Below are 13,972 nucleotides of genomic sequence, written 5' to 3'. Positions count from 1 at the left end.
GTAAGAGCAAGCAATTTTAAGATAATTCGAAGAATTATCATTATCCTACGGAGGCTAAGAATCCCATGATTATCAACTAGCTATTACAAGCTGAGCAAATGAATTTCCTTTAAAATAGGTTTAAAACATAGGGAGGTTCTGACCGAGTGGGCATGCTCTGGAGCCTCTTTGCTCGTGAGATTAGAAAAACAGTCCTCTGGGCCGGATTTGAACCAGCGACCTATGGATAACTGTGAATCCTCCACTACAGTCCACCGCTCTACCAACTGAGCTACCAGAGGCTCTGCTTACTTTCTTATTCGTACTGATTGCTTTAGCTCCGTCCCTGTCTTTCGTTTCCACACACAGCTACTCAGCGCGGCCATATAGACGCACAGAAATGCAGCCATCGGCTGCAACTGCAAACATTGCCCAGATTAAGTTTTATAATGCCCGATCGTATCAATTAGGTTAAAAAATGCAAGTAGGAAGTGTCTGAAGCATGTCAGAGCACTGCTAAGTGTATTTACGAGTCCCATGCTTCTGTCTGGTTCCATGGTGTAACGGTTAGCACTCTGGACTCTGAATCCAGCGATCCGAGTTCGAATCTCGGTGGAACCTTCGTTTAGTCTAAATTTTCTGTAATAAGCATTTCTCGCCGAAGAAGTAGCAGCGATAGGCTCAGGGATTTAGTTCCTACGTTTGTGTAAATAACGAGACGTCTATGAAACGGCTGAATATTGGTGCGACTATGTGACCTATATAGCACATTAAACGAGTAATGCCTGTAAGAGCAAGCAATTTTAAGATAATTCGAAGAATTATCATTATCCTACGGAGGCTAAGAATCCCATGATTATCAACTAGCTATTACAAGCTGAGCAAATGAATTTCCTTTAAAATAGGTTTAAAACATAGGGAGGTTCTGACCGAGTGGGCATGCTCTGGAGCCTCTTTGCTCGTGAGATTAGAAAAACAGTCCTCTGGGCCGGATTTGAACCAGCGACCTATGGATAACTGTGAATCCTCCACTACAGTCCACCGCTCTACCAACTGAGCTACCAGAGGCTCTGCTTACTTTCTTATTCGTACTGATTGCTTTAGCTCCGTCCCTGTCTTTCGTTTCCACACACAGCTACTCAGCGCGGCCATATAGACGCACAGAAATGCAGCCATCGGCTGCAACTGCAAACATTGCCCAGATTAAGTTTTATAATGCCCGATCGTATCAATTAGGTTAAAAAATGCAAGTAGGAAGTGTCTGAAGCATGTCAGAGCACTGCTAAGTGTATTTACGAGTCCCATGCTTCTGTCTGGTTCCATGGTGTAACGGTTAGCACTCTGGACTCTGAATCCAGCGATCCGAGTTCGAATCTCGGTGGAACCTTCGTTTAGTCTAAATTTTCTGTAATAAGCATTTCTCGCCGAAGAAGTAGCAGCGATAGGCTCAGGGATTTAGTTCCTACGTTTGTGTAAATAACGAGACGTCTATGAAACGGCTGAATATTGGTGCGACTATGTGACCTATATAGCACATTAAACGAGTAATGCCTGTAAGAGCAAGCAATTTTAAGATAATTCGAAGAATTATCATTATCCTACGGAGGCTAAGAATCCCATGATTATCAACTAGCTATTACAAGCTGAGCAAATGAATTTCCTTTAAAATAGGTTTAAAACATAGGGAGGTTCTGACCGAGTGGGCATGCTCTGGAGCCTCTTTGCTCGTGAGATTAGAAAAACAGTCCTCTGGGCCGGATTTGAACCAGCGACCTATGGATAACTGTGAATCCTCCACTACAGTCCACCGCTCTACCAACTGAGCTACCAGAGGCTCTGCTTACTTTCTTATTCGTACTGATTGCTTTAGCTCCGTCCCTGTCTTTCGTTTCCACACACAGCTACTCAGCGCGGCCATATAGACGCACAGAAATGCAGCCATCGGCTGCAACTGCAAACATTGCCCAGATTAAGTTTTATAATGCCCGATCGTATCAATTAGGTTAAAAAATGCAAGTAGGAAGTGTCTGAAGCATGTCAGAGCACTGCTAAGTGTATTTACGAGTCCCATGCTTCTGTCTGGTTCCATGGTGTAACGGTTAGCACTCTGGACTCTGAATCCAGCGATCCGAGTTCGAATCTCGGTGGAACCTTCGTTTAGTCTAAATTTTCTGTAATAAGCATTTCTCGCCGAAGAAGTAGCAGCGATAGGCTCAGGGATTTAGTTCCTACGTTTGTGTAAATAACGAGACGTCTATGAAACGGCTGAATATTGGTGCGACTATGTGACCTATATAGCACATTAAACGAGTAATGCCTGTAAGAGCAAGCAATTTTAAGATAATTCGAAGAATTATCATTATCCTACGGAGGCTAAGAATCCCATGATTATCAACTAGCTATTACAAGCTGAGCAAATGAATTTCCTTTAAAATAGGTTTAAAACATAGGGAGGTTCTGACCGAGTGGGCATGCTCTGGAGCCTCTTTGCTCGTGAGATTAGAAAAACAGTCCTCTGGGCCGGATTTGAACCAGCGACCTATGGATAACTGTGAATCCTCCACTACAGTCCACCGCTCTACCAACTGAGCTACCAGAGGCTCTGCTTACTTTCTTATTCGTACTGATTGCTTTAGCTCCGTCCCTGTCTTTCGTTTCCACACACAGCTACTCAGCGCGGCCATATAGACGCACAGAAATGCAGCCATCGGCTGCAACTGCAAACATTGCCCAGATTAAGTTTTATAATGCCCGATCGTATCAATTAGGTTAAAAAATGCAAGTAGGAAGTGTCTGAAGCATGTCAGAGCACTGCTAAGTGTATTTACGAGTCCCATGCTTCTGTCTGGTTCCATGGTGTAACGGTTAGCACTCTGGACTCTGAATCCAGCGATCCGAGTTCGAATCTCGGTGGAACCTTCGTTTAGTCTAAATTTTCTGTAATAAGCATTTCTCGCCGAAGAAGTAGCAGCGATAGGCTCAGGGATTTAGTTCCTACGTTTGTGTAAATAACGAGACGTCTATGAAACGGCTGAATATTGGTGCGACTATGTGACCTATATAGCACATTAAACGAGTAATGCCTGTAAGAGCAAGCAATTTTAAGATAATTCGAAGAATTATCATTATCCTACGGAGGCTAAGAATCCCATGATTATCAACTAGCTATTACAAGCTGAGCAAATGAATTTCCTTTAAAATAGGTTTAAAACATGGGGAGGTTCTGACCGAGTGGGCATGCTCTGGAGCCTCTTTGCTCGTGAGATTAGAAAAACAGTCCTCTGGGCCGGATTTGAACCAGCGACCTATGGATAACTGTGAATGCTCCACTACAGTCCACCGCTCTACCAACTGAGCTACCAGAGGCTCTGCTTACTTTCTTATTCGTACTGATTGCTTTAGCTCCGTCCCTGTCTTTCGTTTCCACACACAGCTACTCAGCGCGGCCATATAGACGCACAGAAATGCAGCCATCGGCTGCAACTGCAAACATTGCCCAGATTAAGTTTTATAATGCCCGATCGTATCAATTAGGTTAAAAAATGCAAGTAGGAAGTGTCTGAAGCATGTCAGAGCACTGCTAAGTGTATTTACGAGTCCCATGCTTCTGTCTGGTTCCATGGTGTAACGGTTAGCACTCTGGACTCTGAATCCAGCGATCCGAGTTCGAATCTCGGTGGAACCTTCGTTTAGTCTAAATTTTCTGTAATAAGCATTTCTCGCCGAAGAAGTAGCAGCGATAGGCTCAGGGATTTAGTTCCTACGTTTGTGTAAATAACGAGACGTCTATGAAACGGCTGAATATTGGTGCGACTATGTGACCTATATAGCACATTAAACGAGTAATGCCTGTAAGAGCAAGCAATTTTAAGATAATTCGAAGAATTATCATTATCCTACGGAGGCTAAGAATCCCATGATTATCAACTAGCTATTACAAGCTGAGCAAATGAATTTCCTTTAAAATAGGTTTAAAACATGGGGAGGTTCTGACCGAGTGGGCATGCTCTGGAGCCTCTTTGCTCGTGAGATTAGAAAAACAGTCCTCTGGGCCGGATTTGAACCAGCGACCTATGGATAACTGTGAATGCTCCACTACAGTCCACCGCTCTACCAACTGAGCTACCAGAGGCTCTGCTTACTTTCTTATTCGTACTGATTGCTTTAGCTCCGTCCCTGTCTTTCGTTTCCACACACAGCTACTCAGCGCGGCCATATAGACGCACAGAAATGCAGCCATCGGCTGCAACTGCAAACATTGCCCAGATTAAGTTTTATAATGCCCGATCGTATCAATTAGGTTAAAAAATGCAAGTAGGAAGTGTCTGAAGCATGTCAGAGCACTGCTAAGTGTATTTACGAGTCCCATGCTTCTGTCTGGTTCCATGGTGTAACGGTTAGCACTCTGGACTCTGAATCCAGCGATCCGAGTTCGAATCTCGGTGGAACCTTCGTTTAGTCTAAATTTTCTGTAATAAGCATTTCTCGCCGAAGAAGTAGCAGCGATAGGCTCAGGGATTTAGTTCCTACGTTTGTGTAAATAACGAGACGTCTATGAAACGGCTGAATATTGGTGCGACTATGTGACCTATATAGCACATTAAACGAGTAATGCCTGTAAGAGCAAGCAATTTTAAGATAATTCGAAGAATTATCATTATCCTACGGAGGCTAAGAATCCCATGATTATCAACTAGCTATTACAAGCTGAGCAAATGAATTTCCTTTAAAATAGGTTTAAAACATAGGGAGGTTCTGACCGAGTGGGCATGCTCTGGAGCCTCTTTGCTCGTGAGATTAGAAAAACAGTCCTCTGGGCCGGATTTGAACCAGCGACCTATGGATAACTGTGAATCCTCCACTACAGTCCACCGCTCTACCAACTGAGCTACCAGAGGCTCTGCTTACTTTCTTATTCGTACTGATTGCTTTAGCTCCGTCCCTGTCTTTCGTTTCCACACACAGCTACTCAGCGCGGCCATATAGACGCACAGAAATGCAGCCATCGGCTGCAACTGCAAACATTGCCCAGATTAAGTTTTATAATGCCCGATCGTATCAATTAGGTTAAAAAATGCAAGTAGGAAGTGTCTGAAGCATGTCAGAGCACTGCTAAGTGTATTTACGAGTCCCATGCTTCTGTCTGGTTCCATGGTGTAACGGTTAGCACTCTGGACTCTGAATCCAGCGATCCGAGTTCGAATCTCGGTGGAACCTTCGTTTAGTCTAAATTTTCTGTAATAAGCATTTCTCGCCGAAGAAGTAGCAGCGATAGGCTCAGGGATTTAGTTCCTACGTTTGTGTAAATAACGAGACGTCTATGAAACGGCTGAATATTGGTGCGACTATGTGACCTATATAGCACATTAAACGAGTAATGCCTGTAAGAGCAAGCAATTTTAAGATAATTCGAAGAATTATCATTATCCTACGGAGGCTAAGAATCCCATGATTATCAACTAGCTATTACAAGCTGAGCAAATGAATTTCCTTTAAAATAGGTTTAAAACATAGGGAGGTTCTGACCGAGTGGGCATGCTCTGGAGCCTCTTTGCTCGTGAGATTAGAAAAACAGTCCTCTGGGCCGGATTTGAACCAGCGACCTATGGATAACTGTGAATCCTCCACTACAGTCCACCGCTCTACCAACTGAGCTACCAGAGGCTCTGCTTACTTTCTTATTCGTACTGATTGCTTTAGCTCCGTCCCTGTCTTTCGTTTCCACACACAGCTACTCAGCGCGGCCATATAGACGCACAGAAATGCAGCCATCGGCTGCAACTGCAAACATTGCCCAGATTAAGTTTTATAATGCCCGATCGTATCAATTAGGTTAAAAAATGCAAGTAGGAAGTGTCTGAAGCATGTCAGAGCACTGCTAAGTGTATTTACGAGTCCCATGCTTCTGTCTGGTTCCATGGTGTAACGGTTAGCACTCTGGACTCTGAATCCAGCGATCCGAGTTCGAATCTCGGTGGAACCTTCGTTTAGTCTAAATTTTCTGTAATAAGCATTTCTCGCCGAAGAAGTAGCAGCGATAGGCTCAGGGATTTAGTTCCTACGTTTGTGTAAATAACGAGACGTCTATGAAACGGCTGAATATTGGTGCGACTATGTGACCTATATAGCACATTAAACGAGTAATGCCTGTAAGAGCAAGCAATTTTAAGATAATTCGAAGAATTATCATTATCCTACGGAGGCTAAGAATCCCATGATTATCAACTAGCTATTACAAGCTGAGCAAATGAATTTCCTTTAAAATAGGTTTAAAACATAGGGAGGTTCTGACCGAGTGGGCATGCTCTGGAGCCTCTTTGCTCGTGAGATTAGAAAAACAGTCCTCTGGGCCGGATTTGAACCAGCGACCTATGGATAACTGTGAATCCTCCACTACAGTCCACCGCTCTACCAACTGAGCTACCAGAGGCTCTGCTTACTTTCTTATTCGTACTGATTGCTTTAGCTCCGTCCCTGTCTTTCGTTTCCACACACAGCTACTCAGCGCGGCCATATAGACGCACAGAAATGCAGCCATCGGCTGCAACTGCAAACATTGCCCAGATTAAGTTTTATAATGCCCGATCGTATCAATTAGGTTAAAAAATGCAAGTAGGAAGTGTCTGAAGCATGTCAGAGCACTGCTAAGTGTATTTACGAGTCCCATGCTTCTGTCTGGTTCCATGGTGTAACGGTTAGCACTCTGGACTCTGAATCCAGCGATCCGAGTTCGAATCTCGGTGGAACCTTCGTTTAGTCTAAATTTTCTGTAATAAGCATTTCTCGCCGAAGAAGTAGCAGCGATAGGCTCAGGGATTTAGTTCCTACGTTTGTGTAAATAACGAGACGTCTATGAAACGGCTGAATATTGGTGCGACTATGTGACCTATATAGCACATTAAACGAGTAATGCCTGTAAGAGCAAGCAATTTTAAGATAATTCGAAGAATTATCATTATCCTACGGAGGCTAAGAATCCCATGATTATCAACTAGCTATTACAAGCTGAGCAAATGAATTTCCTTTAAAATAGGTTTAAAACATAGGGAGGTTCTGACCGAGTGGGCATGCTCTGGAGCCTCTTTGCTCGTGAGATTAGAAAAACAGTCCTCTGGGCCGGATTTGAACCAGCGACCTATGGATAACTGTGAATCCTCCACTACAGTCCACCGCTCTACCAACTGAGCTACCAGAGGCTCTGCTTACTTTCTTATTCGTACTGATTGCTTTAGCTCCGTCCCTGTCTTTCGTTTCCACACACAGCTACTCAGCGCGGCCATATAGACGCACAGAAATGCAGCCATCGGCTGCAACTGCAAACATTGCCCAGATTAAGTTTTATAATGCCCGATCGTATCAATTAGGTTAAAAAATGCAAGTAGGAAGTGTCTGAAGCATGTCAGAGCACTGCTAAGTGTATTTACGAGTCCCATGCTTCTGTCTGGTTCCATGGTGTAACGGTTAGCACTCTGGACTCTGAATCCAGCGATCCGAGTTCGAATCTCGGTGGAACCTTCGTTTAGTCTAAATTTTCTGTAATAAGCATTTCTCGCCGAAGAAGTAGCAGCGATAGGCTCAGGGATTTAGTTCCTACGTTTGTGTAAATAACGAGACGTCTATGAAACGGCTGAATATTGGTGCGACTATGTGACCTATATAGCACATTAAACGAGTAATGCCTGTAAGAGCAAGCAATTTTAAGATAATTCGAAGAATTATCATTATCCTACGGAGGCTAAGAATCCCATGATTATCAACTAGCTATTACAAGCTGAGCAAATGAATTTCCTTTAAAATAGGTTTAAAACATAGGGAGGTTCTGACCGAGTGGGCATGCTCTGGAGCCTCTTTGCTCGTGAGATTAGAAAAACAGTCCTCTGGGCCGGATTTGAACCAGCGACCTATGGATAACTGTGAATCCTCCACTACAGTCCACCGCTCTACCAACTGAGCTACCAGAGGCTCTGCTTACTTTCTTATTCGTACTGATTGCTTTAGCTCCGTCCCTGTCTTTCGTTTCCACACACAGCTACTCAGCGCGGCCATATAGACGCACAGAAATGCAGCCATCGGCTGCAACTGCAAACATTGCCCAGATTAAGTTTTATAATGCCCGATCGTATCAATTAGGTTAAAAAATGCAAGTAGGAAGTGTCTGAAGCATGTCAGAGCACTGCTAAGTGTATTTACGAGTCCCATGCTTCTGTCTGGTTCCATGGTGTAACGGTTAGCACTCTGGACTCTGAATCCAGCGATCCGAGTTCGAATCTCGGTGGAACCTTCGTTTAGTCTAAATTTTCTGTAATAAGCATTTCTCGCCGAAGAAGTAGCAGCGATAGGCTCAGGGATTTAGTTCCTACGTTTGTGTAAATAACGAGACGTCTATGAAACGGCTGAATATTGGTGCGACTATGTGACCTATATAGCACATTAAACGAGTAATGCCTGTAAGAGCAAGCAATTTTAAGATAATTCGAAGAATTATCATTATCCTACGGAGGCTAAGAATCCCATGATTATCAACTAGCTATTACAAGCTGAGCAAATGAATTTCCTTTAAAATAGGTTTAAAACATAGGGAGGTTCTGACCGAGTGGGCATGCTCTGGAGCCTCTTTGCTCGTGAGATTAGAAAAACAGTCCTCTGGGCCGGATTTGAACCAGCGACCTATGGATAACTGTGAATCCTCCACTACAGTCCACCGCTCTACCAACTGAGCTACCAGAGGCTCTGCTTACTTTCTTATTCGTACTGATTGCTTTAGCTCCGTCCCTGTCTTTCGTTTCCACACACAGCTACTCAGCGCGGCCATATAGACGCACAGAAATGCAGCCATCGGCTGCAACTGCAAACATTGCCCAGATTAAGTTTTATAATGCCCGATCGTATCAATTAGGTTAAAAAATGCAAGTAGGAAGTGTCTGAAGCATGTCAGAGCACTGCTAAGTGTATTTACGAGTCCCATGCTTCTGTCTGGTTCCATGGTGTAACGGTTAGCACTCTGGACTCTGAATCCAGCGATCCGAGTTCGAATCTCGGTGGAACCTTCGTTTAGTCTAAATTTTCTGTAATAAGCATTTCTCGCCGAAGAAGTAGCAGCGATAGGCTCAGGGATTTAGTTCCTACGTTTGTGTAAATAACGAGACGTCTATGAAACGGCTGAATATTGGTGCGACTATGTGACCTATATAGCACATTAAACGAGTAATGCCTGTAAGAGCAAGCAATTTTAAGATAATTCGAAGCATTATCATTATCCTACGGAGGCTAAGAATCCCATGATTATCAACTAGCTATTACAAGCTGAGCAAATGAATTTCCTTTAAAATAGGTTTAAAACATAGGGAGGTTCTGACCGAGTGGGCATGCTCTGGAGCCTCTTTGCTCGTGAGATTAGAAAAACAGTCCTCTGGGCCGGATTTGAACCAGCGACCTATGGATAACTGTGAATCCTCCACTACAGTCCACCGCTCTACCAACTGAGCTACCAGAGGCTCTGCTTACTTTCTTATTCGTACTGATTGCTTTAGCTCCGTCCCTGTCTTTCGTTTCCACACACAGCTACTCAGCGCGGCCATATAGACGCACAGAAATGCAGCCATCGGCTGCAACTGCAAACATTGCCCAGATTAAGTTTTATAATGCCCGATCGTATCAATTAGGTTAAAAAATGCAAGTAGGAAGTGTCTGAAGCATGTCAGAGCACTGCTAAGTGTATTTACGAGTCCCATGCTTCTGTCTGGTTCCATGGTGTAACGGTTAGCACTCTGGACTCTGAATCCAGCGATCCGAGTTCGAATCTCGGTGGAACCTTCGTTTAGTCTAAATTTTCTGTAATAAGCATTTCTCGCCGAAGAAGTAGCAGCGATAGGCTCAGGGATTTAGTTCCTACGTTTGTGTAAATAACGAGACGTCTATGAAACGGCTGAATATTGGTGCGACTATGTGACCTATATAGCACATTAAACGAGTAATGCCTGTAAGAGCAAGCAATTTTAAGATAATTCGAAGCATTATCATTATCCTACGGAGGCTAAGAATCCCATGATTATCAACTAGCTATTACAAGCTGAGCAAATGAATTTCCTTTAAAATAGGTTTAAAACATAGGGAGGTTCTGACCGAGTGGGCATGCTCTGGAGCCTCTTTGCTCGTGAGATTAGAAAAACAGTCCTCTGGGCCGGATTTGAACCAGCGACCTATGGATAACTGTGAATCCTCCACTACAGTCCACCGCTCTACCAACTGAGCTACCAGAGGCTCTGCTTACTTTCTTATTCGTACTGATTGCTTTAGCTCCGTCCCTGTCTTTCGTTTCCACACACAGCTACTCAGCGCGGCCATATAGACGCACAGAAATGCAGCCATCGGCTGCAACTGCAAACATTGCCCAGATTAAGTTTTATAATGCCCGATCGTATCAATTAGGTTAAAAAATGCAAGTAGGAAGTGTCTGAAGCATGTCAGAGCACTGCTAAGTGTATTTACGAGTCCCATGCTTCTGTCTGGTTCCATGGTGTAACGGTTAGCACTCTGGACTCTGAATCCAGCGATCCGAGTTCGAATCTCGGTGGAACCTTCGTTTAGTCTAAATTTTCTGTAATAAGCATTTCTCGCCGAAGAAGTAGCAGCGATAGGCTCAGGGATTTAGTTCCTACGTTTGTGTAAATAACGAGACGTCTATGAAACGGCTGAATATTGGTGCGACTATGTGACCTATATAGCACATTAAACGAGTAATGCCTGTAAGAGCAAGCAATTTTAAGATAATTCGAAGAATTATCATTATCCTACGGAGGCTAAGAATCCCATGATTATCAACTAGCTATTACAAGCTGAGCAAATGAATTTCCTTTAAAATAGGTTTAAAACATAGGGAGGTTCTGACCGAGTGGGCATGCTCTGGAGCCTCTTTGCTCGTGAGATTAGAAAAACAGTCCTCTGGGCCGGATTTGAACCAGCGACCTATGGATAACTGTGAATCCTCCACTACAGTCCACCGCTCTACCAACTGAGCTACCAGAGGCTCTGCTTACTTTCTTATTCGTACTGATTGCTTTAGCTCCGTCCCTGTCTTTCGTTTCCACACACAGCTACTCAGCGCGGCCATATAGACGCACAGAAATGCAGCCATCGGCTGCAACTGCAAACATTGCCCAGATTAAGTTTTATAATGCCCGATCGTATCAATTAGGTTAAAAAATGCAAGTAGGAAGTGTCTGAAGCATGTCAGAGCACTGCTAAGTGTATTTACGAGTCCCATGCTTCTGTCTGGTTCCATGGTGTAACGGTTAGCACTCTGGACTCTGAATCCAGCGATCCGAGTTCGAATCTCGGTGGAACCTTCGTTTAGTCTAAATTTTCTGTAATAAGCATTTCTCGCCGAAGAAGTAGCAGCGATAGGCTCAGGGATTTAGTTCCTACGTTTGTGTAAATAACGAGACGTCTATGAAACGGCTGAATATTGGTGCGACTATGTGACCTATATAGCACATTAAACGAGTAATGCCTGTAAGAGCAAGCAATTTTAAGATAATTCGAAGAATTATCATTATCCTACGGAGGCTAAGAATCCCATGATTATCAACTAGCTATTACAAGCTGAGCAAATGAATTTCCTTTAAAATAGGTTTAAAACATAGGGAGGTTCTGACCGAGTGGGCATGCTCTGGAGCCTCTTTGCTCGTGAGATTAGAAAAACAGTCCTCTGGGCCGGATTTGAACCAGCGACCTATGGATAACTGTGAATCCTCCACTACAGTCCACCGCTCTACCAACTGAGCTACCAGAGGCTCTGCTTACTTTCTTATTCGTACTGATTGCTTTAGCTCCGTCCCTGTCTTTCGTTTCCACACACAGCTACTCAGCGCGGCCATATAGACGCACAGAAATGCAGCCATCGGCTGCAACTGCAAACATTGCCCAGATTAAGTTTTATAATGCCCGATCGTATCAATTAGGTTAAAAAATGCAAGTAGGAAGTGTCTGAAGCATGTCAGAGCACTGCTAAGTGTATTTACGAGTCCCATGCTTCTGTCTGGTTCCATGGTGTAACGGTTAGCACTCTGGACTCTGAATCCAGCGATCCGAGTTCGAATCTCGGTGGAACCTTCGTTTAGTCTAAATTTTCTGTAATAAGCATTTCTCGCCGAAGAAGTAGCAGCGATAGGCTCAGGGATTTAGTTCCTACGTTTGTGTAAATAACGAGACGTCTATGAAACGGCTGAATATTGGTGCGACTATGTGACCTATATAGCACATTAAACGAGTAATGCCTGTAAGAGCAAGCAATTTTAAGATAATTCGAAGAATTATCATTATCCTACGGAGGCTAAGAATCCCATGATTATCAACTAGCTATTACAAGCTGAGCAAATGAATTTCCTTTAAAATAGGTTTAAAACATAGGGAGGTTCTGACCGAGTGGGCATGCTCTGGAGCCTCTTTGCTCGTGAGATTAGAAAAACAGTCCTCTGGGCCGGATTTGAACCAGCGACCTATGGATAACTGTGAATCCTCCACTACAGTCCACCGCTCTACCAACTGAGCTACCAGAGGCTCTGCTTACTTTCTTATTCGTACTGATTGCTTTAGCTCCGTCCCTGTCTTTCGTTTCCACACACAGCTACTCAGCGCGGCCATATAGACGCACAGAAATGCAGCCATCGGCTGCAACTGCAAACATTGCCCAGATTAAGTTTTATAATGCCCGATCGTATCAATTAGGTTAAAAAATGCAAGTAGGAAGTGTCTGAAGCATGTCAGAGCACTGCTAAGTGTATTTACGAGTCCCATGCTTCTGTCTGGTTCCATGGTGTAACGGTTAGCACTCTGGACTCTGAATCCAGCGATCCGAGTTCGAATCTCGGTGGAACCTTCGTTTAGTCTAAATTTTCTGTAATAAGCATTTCTCGCCGAAGAAGTAGCAGCGATAGGCTCAGGGATTTAGTTCCTACGTTTGTGTAAATAACGAGACGTCTATGAAACGGCTGAATATTGGTGCGACTATGTGACCTATATAGCACATTAAACGAGTAATGCCTGTAAGAGCAAGCAATTTTAAGATAATTCGAAGAATTATCATTATCCTACGGAGGCTAAGAATCCCATGATTATCAACTAGCTATTACAAGCTGAGCAAATGAATTTCCTTTAAAATAGGTTTAAAACATAGGGAGGTTCTGACCGAGTGGGCATGCTCTGGAGCCTCTTTGCTCGTGAGATTAGAAAAACAGTCCTCTGGGCCGGATTTGAACCAGCGACCTATGGATAACTGTGAATCCTCCACTACAGTCCACCGCTCTACCAACTGAGCTACCAGAGGCTCTGCTTACTTTCTTATTCGTACTGATTGCTTTAGCTCCGTCCCTGTCTTTCGTTTCCACACACAGCTACTCAGCGCGGCCATATAGACGCACAGAAATGCAGCCATCGGCTGCAACTGCAAACATTGCCCAGATTAAGTTTTATAATGCCCGATCGTATCAATTAGGTTAAAAAATGCAAGTAGGAAGTGTCTGAAGCATGTCAGAGCACTGCTAAGTGTATTTACGAGTCCCATGCTTCTGTCTGGTTCCATGGTGTAACGGTTAGCACTCTGGACTCTGAATCCAGCGATCCGAGTTCGAATCTCGGTGGAACCTTCGTTTAGTCTAAATTTTCTGTAATAAGCATTTCTCGCCGAAGAAGTAGCAGCGATAGGCTCAGGGATTTAGTTCCTACGTTTGTGTAAATAACGAGACGTCTATGAAACGGCTGAATATTGGTGCGACTATGTGACCTATATAGCACATTAAACGAGTAATGCCTGTAAGAGCAAGCAATTTTAAGATAATTCGAAGAATTATCATTATCCTACGGAGGCTAAGAATCCCATGATTATCAACTAGCTATTACAAGCTGAGCAAATGAATTTCCTTTAAAATAGGTTTAAAACATAGGGAGGTTCTGACCGAGTGGGCATGCTCTGGAGCCTCTTTGCTCGTGAGATTAG

At 43.7% G+C, this 13,972-nt stretch overlaps 36 non-coding genes across 36 annotated transcripts; 18 read left to right on the top strand and 18 right to left on the bottom strand.

Annotated features, from left to right (window-relative positions):
- Positions 1–192: 192 nt before the first annotated feature.
- Positions 193–281, bottom strand: Trnay-gua (transfer RNA tyrosine (anticodon GUA)). Its single transcript is given in 2 exon segments — positions 193–228; positions 245–281. It is a non-coding gene; the product is annotated as a tRNA-Tyr (tRNA).
- A 247-nt stretch (positions 282–528) lies between these two features.
- Trnaq-cug (transfer RNA glutamine (anticodon CUG)) lies at positions 529–600 on the top strand. Its single transcript has one exon. It is a non-coding gene; the product is annotated as a tRNA-Gln (tRNA).
- Positions 601–958: 358 nt separating this feature from the next.
- Trnay-gua (transfer RNA tyrosine (anticodon GUA)) lies at positions 959–1,047 on the bottom strand. The gene is given in 2 exon segments: positions 959–994; positions 1,011–1,047. It is a non-coding gene; the product is annotated as a tRNA-Tyr (tRNA).
- Positions 1,048–1,294: 247 nt separating this feature from the next.
- On the top strand, positions 1,295–1,366 carry Trnaq-cug (transfer RNA glutamine (anticodon CUG)). Its single transcript has one exon. It is a non-coding gene; the product is annotated as a tRNA-Gln (tRNA).
- A 358-nt stretch (positions 1,367–1,724) lies between these two features.
- On the bottom strand, positions 1,725–1,813 carry Trnay-gua (transfer RNA tyrosine (anticodon GUA)). The gene is given in 2 exon segments: positions 1,725–1,760; positions 1,777–1,813. It is a non-coding gene; the product is annotated as a tRNA-Tyr (tRNA).
- A 247-nt stretch (positions 1,814–2,060) lies between these two features.
- On the top strand, positions 2,061–2,132 carry Trnaq-cug (transfer RNA glutamine (anticodon CUG)). The gene has a single exon. It is a non-coding gene; the product is annotated as a tRNA-Gln (tRNA).
- A 358-nt stretch (positions 2,133–2,490) lies between these two features.
- On the bottom strand, positions 2,491–2,579 carry Trnay-gua (transfer RNA tyrosine (anticodon GUA)). The gene is given in 2 exon segments: positions 2,491–2,526; positions 2,543–2,579. It is a non-coding gene; the product is annotated as a tRNA-Tyr (tRNA).
- Positions 2,580–2,826: 247 nt separating this feature from the next.
- Trnaq-cug (transfer RNA glutamine (anticodon CUG)) lies at positions 2,827–2,898 on the top strand. The gene has a single exon. It is a non-coding gene; the product is annotated as a tRNA-Gln (tRNA).
- Positions 2,899–3,256: 358 nt separating this feature from the next.
- Trnay-gua (transfer RNA tyrosine (anticodon GUA)) lies at positions 3,257–3,345 on the bottom strand. Its single transcript is given in 2 exon segments — positions 3,257–3,292; positions 3,309–3,345. It is a non-coding gene; the product is annotated as a tRNA-Tyr (tRNA).
- A 247-nt stretch (positions 3,346–3,592) lies between these two features.
- Positions 3,593–3,664, top strand: Trnaq-cug (transfer RNA glutamine (anticodon CUG)). Its single transcript has one exon. It is a non-coding gene; the product is annotated as a tRNA-Gln (tRNA).
- A 358-nt stretch (positions 3,665–4,022) lies between these two features.
- On the bottom strand, positions 4,023–4,111 carry Trnay-gua (transfer RNA tyrosine (anticodon GUA)). Its single transcript is given in 2 exon segments — positions 4,023–4,058; positions 4,075–4,111. It is a non-coding gene; the product is annotated as a tRNA-Tyr (tRNA).
- A 247-nt stretch (positions 4,112–4,358) lies between these two features.
- On the top strand, positions 4,359–4,430 carry Trnaq-cug (transfer RNA glutamine (anticodon CUG)). The gene has a single exon. It is a non-coding gene; the product is annotated as a tRNA-Gln (tRNA).
- Positions 4,431–4,788: 358 nt separating this feature from the next.
- On the bottom strand, positions 4,789–4,877 carry Trnay-gua (transfer RNA tyrosine (anticodon GUA)). The gene is given in 2 exon segments: positions 4,789–4,824; positions 4,841–4,877. It is a non-coding gene; the product is annotated as a tRNA-Tyr (tRNA).
- Positions 4,878–5,124: 247 nt separating this feature from the next.
- On the top strand, positions 5,125–5,196 carry Trnaq-cug (transfer RNA glutamine (anticodon CUG)). Its single transcript has one exon. It is a non-coding gene; the product is annotated as a tRNA-Gln (tRNA).
- Positions 5,197–5,554: 358 nt separating this feature from the next.
- On the bottom strand, positions 5,555–5,643 carry Trnay-gua (transfer RNA tyrosine (anticodon GUA)). Its single transcript is given in 2 exon segments — positions 5,555–5,590; positions 5,607–5,643. It is a non-coding gene; the product is annotated as a tRNA-Tyr (tRNA).
- A 247-nt stretch (positions 5,644–5,890) lies between these two features.
- Trnaq-cug (transfer RNA glutamine (anticodon CUG)) lies at positions 5,891–5,962 on the top strand. Its single transcript has one exon. It is a non-coding gene; the product is annotated as a tRNA-Gln (tRNA).
- A 358-nt stretch (positions 5,963–6,320) lies between these two features.
- Trnay-gua (transfer RNA tyrosine (anticodon GUA)) lies at positions 6,321–6,409 on the bottom strand. The gene is given in 2 exon segments: positions 6,321–6,356; positions 6,373–6,409. It is a non-coding gene; the product is annotated as a tRNA-Tyr (tRNA).
- A 247-nt stretch (positions 6,410–6,656) lies between these two features.
- Positions 6,657–6,728, top strand: Trnaq-cug (transfer RNA glutamine (anticodon CUG)). The gene has a single exon. It is a non-coding gene; the product is annotated as a tRNA-Gln (tRNA).
- A 358-nt stretch (positions 6,729–7,086) lies between these two features.
- On the bottom strand, positions 7,087–7,175 carry Trnay-gua (transfer RNA tyrosine (anticodon GUA)). The gene is given in 2 exon segments: positions 7,087–7,122; positions 7,139–7,175. It is a non-coding gene; the product is annotated as a tRNA-Tyr (tRNA).
- A 247-nt stretch (positions 7,176–7,422) lies between these two features.
- Trnaq-cug (transfer RNA glutamine (anticodon CUG)) lies at positions 7,423–7,494 on the top strand. The gene has a single exon. It is a non-coding gene; the product is annotated as a tRNA-Gln (tRNA).
- Positions 7,495–7,852: 358 nt separating this feature from the next.
- Trnay-gua (transfer RNA tyrosine (anticodon GUA)) lies at positions 7,853–7,941 on the bottom strand. The gene is given in 2 exon segments: positions 7,853–7,888; positions 7,905–7,941. It is a non-coding gene; the product is annotated as a tRNA-Tyr (tRNA).
- A 247-nt stretch (positions 7,942–8,188) lies between these two features.
- Positions 8,189–8,260, top strand: Trnaq-cug (transfer RNA glutamine (anticodon CUG)). The gene has a single exon. It is a non-coding gene; the product is annotated as a tRNA-Gln (tRNA).
- A 358-nt stretch (positions 8,261–8,618) lies between these two features.
- On the bottom strand, positions 8,619–8,707 carry Trnay-gua (transfer RNA tyrosine (anticodon GUA)). The gene is given in 2 exon segments: positions 8,619–8,654; positions 8,671–8,707. It is a non-coding gene; the product is annotated as a tRNA-Tyr (tRNA).
- Positions 8,708–8,954: 247 nt separating this feature from the next.
- On the top strand, positions 8,955–9,026 carry Trnaq-cug (transfer RNA glutamine (anticodon CUG)). The gene has a single exon. It is a non-coding gene; the product is annotated as a tRNA-Gln (tRNA).
- A 358-nt stretch (positions 9,027–9,384) lies between these two features.
- Positions 9,385–9,473, bottom strand: Trnay-gua (transfer RNA tyrosine (anticodon GUA)). Its single transcript is given in 2 exon segments — positions 9,385–9,420; positions 9,437–9,473. It is a non-coding gene; the product is annotated as a tRNA-Tyr (tRNA).
- A 247-nt stretch (positions 9,474–9,720) lies between these two features.
- On the top strand, positions 9,721–9,792 carry Trnaq-cug (transfer RNA glutamine (anticodon CUG)). Its single transcript has one exon. It is a non-coding gene; the product is annotated as a tRNA-Gln (tRNA).
- Positions 9,793–10,150: 358 nt separating this feature from the next.
- Trnay-gua (transfer RNA tyrosine (anticodon GUA)) lies at positions 10,151–10,239 on the bottom strand. Its single transcript is given in 2 exon segments — positions 10,151–10,186; positions 10,203–10,239. It is a non-coding gene; the product is annotated as a tRNA-Tyr (tRNA).
- Positions 10,240–10,486: 247 nt separating this feature from the next.
- On the top strand, positions 10,487–10,558 carry Trnaq-cug (transfer RNA glutamine (anticodon CUG)). The gene has a single exon. It is a non-coding gene; the product is annotated as a tRNA-Gln (tRNA).
- Positions 10,559–10,916: 358 nt separating this feature from the next.
- Positions 10,917–11,005, bottom strand: Trnay-gua (transfer RNA tyrosine (anticodon GUA)). Its single transcript is given in 2 exon segments — positions 10,917–10,952; positions 10,969–11,005. It is a non-coding gene; the product is annotated as a tRNA-Tyr (tRNA).
- A 247-nt stretch (positions 11,006–11,252) lies between these two features.
- On the top strand, positions 11,253–11,324 carry Trnaq-cug (transfer RNA glutamine (anticodon CUG)). Its single transcript has one exon. It is a non-coding gene; the product is annotated as a tRNA-Gln (tRNA).
- Positions 11,325–11,682: 358 nt separating this feature from the next.
- Trnay-gua (transfer RNA tyrosine (anticodon GUA)) lies at positions 11,683–11,771 on the bottom strand. Its single transcript is given in 2 exon segments — positions 11,683–11,718; positions 11,735–11,771. It is a non-coding gene; the product is annotated as a tRNA-Tyr (tRNA).
- A 247-nt stretch (positions 11,772–12,018) lies between these two features.
- Positions 12,019–12,090, top strand: Trnaq-cug (transfer RNA glutamine (anticodon CUG)). Its single transcript has one exon. It is a non-coding gene; the product is annotated as a tRNA-Gln (tRNA).
- A 358-nt stretch (positions 12,091–12,448) lies between these two features.
- On the bottom strand, positions 12,449–12,537 carry Trnay-gua (transfer RNA tyrosine (anticodon GUA)). The gene is given in 2 exon segments: positions 12,449–12,484; positions 12,501–12,537. It is a non-coding gene; the product is annotated as a tRNA-Tyr (tRNA).
- A 247-nt stretch (positions 12,538–12,784) lies between these two features.
- Positions 12,785–12,856, top strand: Trnaq-cug (transfer RNA glutamine (anticodon CUG)). The gene has a single exon. It is a non-coding gene; the product is annotated as a tRNA-Gln (tRNA).
- A 358-nt stretch (positions 12,857–13,214) lies between these two features.
- Positions 13,215–13,303, bottom strand: Trnay-gua (transfer RNA tyrosine (anticodon GUA)). The gene is given in 2 exon segments: positions 13,215–13,250; positions 13,267–13,303. It is a non-coding gene; the product is annotated as a tRNA-Tyr (tRNA).
- A 247-nt stretch (positions 13,304–13,550) lies between these two features.
- Positions 13,551–13,622, top strand: Trnaq-cug (transfer RNA glutamine (anticodon CUG)). Its single transcript has one exon. It is a non-coding gene; the product is annotated as a tRNA-Gln (tRNA).
- Positions 13,623–13,972: the final 350 nt, after the last annotated feature.

This window comes from Schistocerca cancellata, chromosome 2 (genome assembly GCF_023864275.1).
Source record: "Schistocerca cancellata isolate TAMUIC-IGC-003103 chromosome 2, iqSchCanc2.1, whole genome shotgun sequence".
NCBI classification, from domain to species: Eukaryota; Metazoa; Arthropoda; class Insecta; order Orthoptera; family Acrididae; genus Schistocerca; species Schistocerca cancellata.
This window is presented reverse-complemented; position numbering and strand designations above follow the sequence as displayed.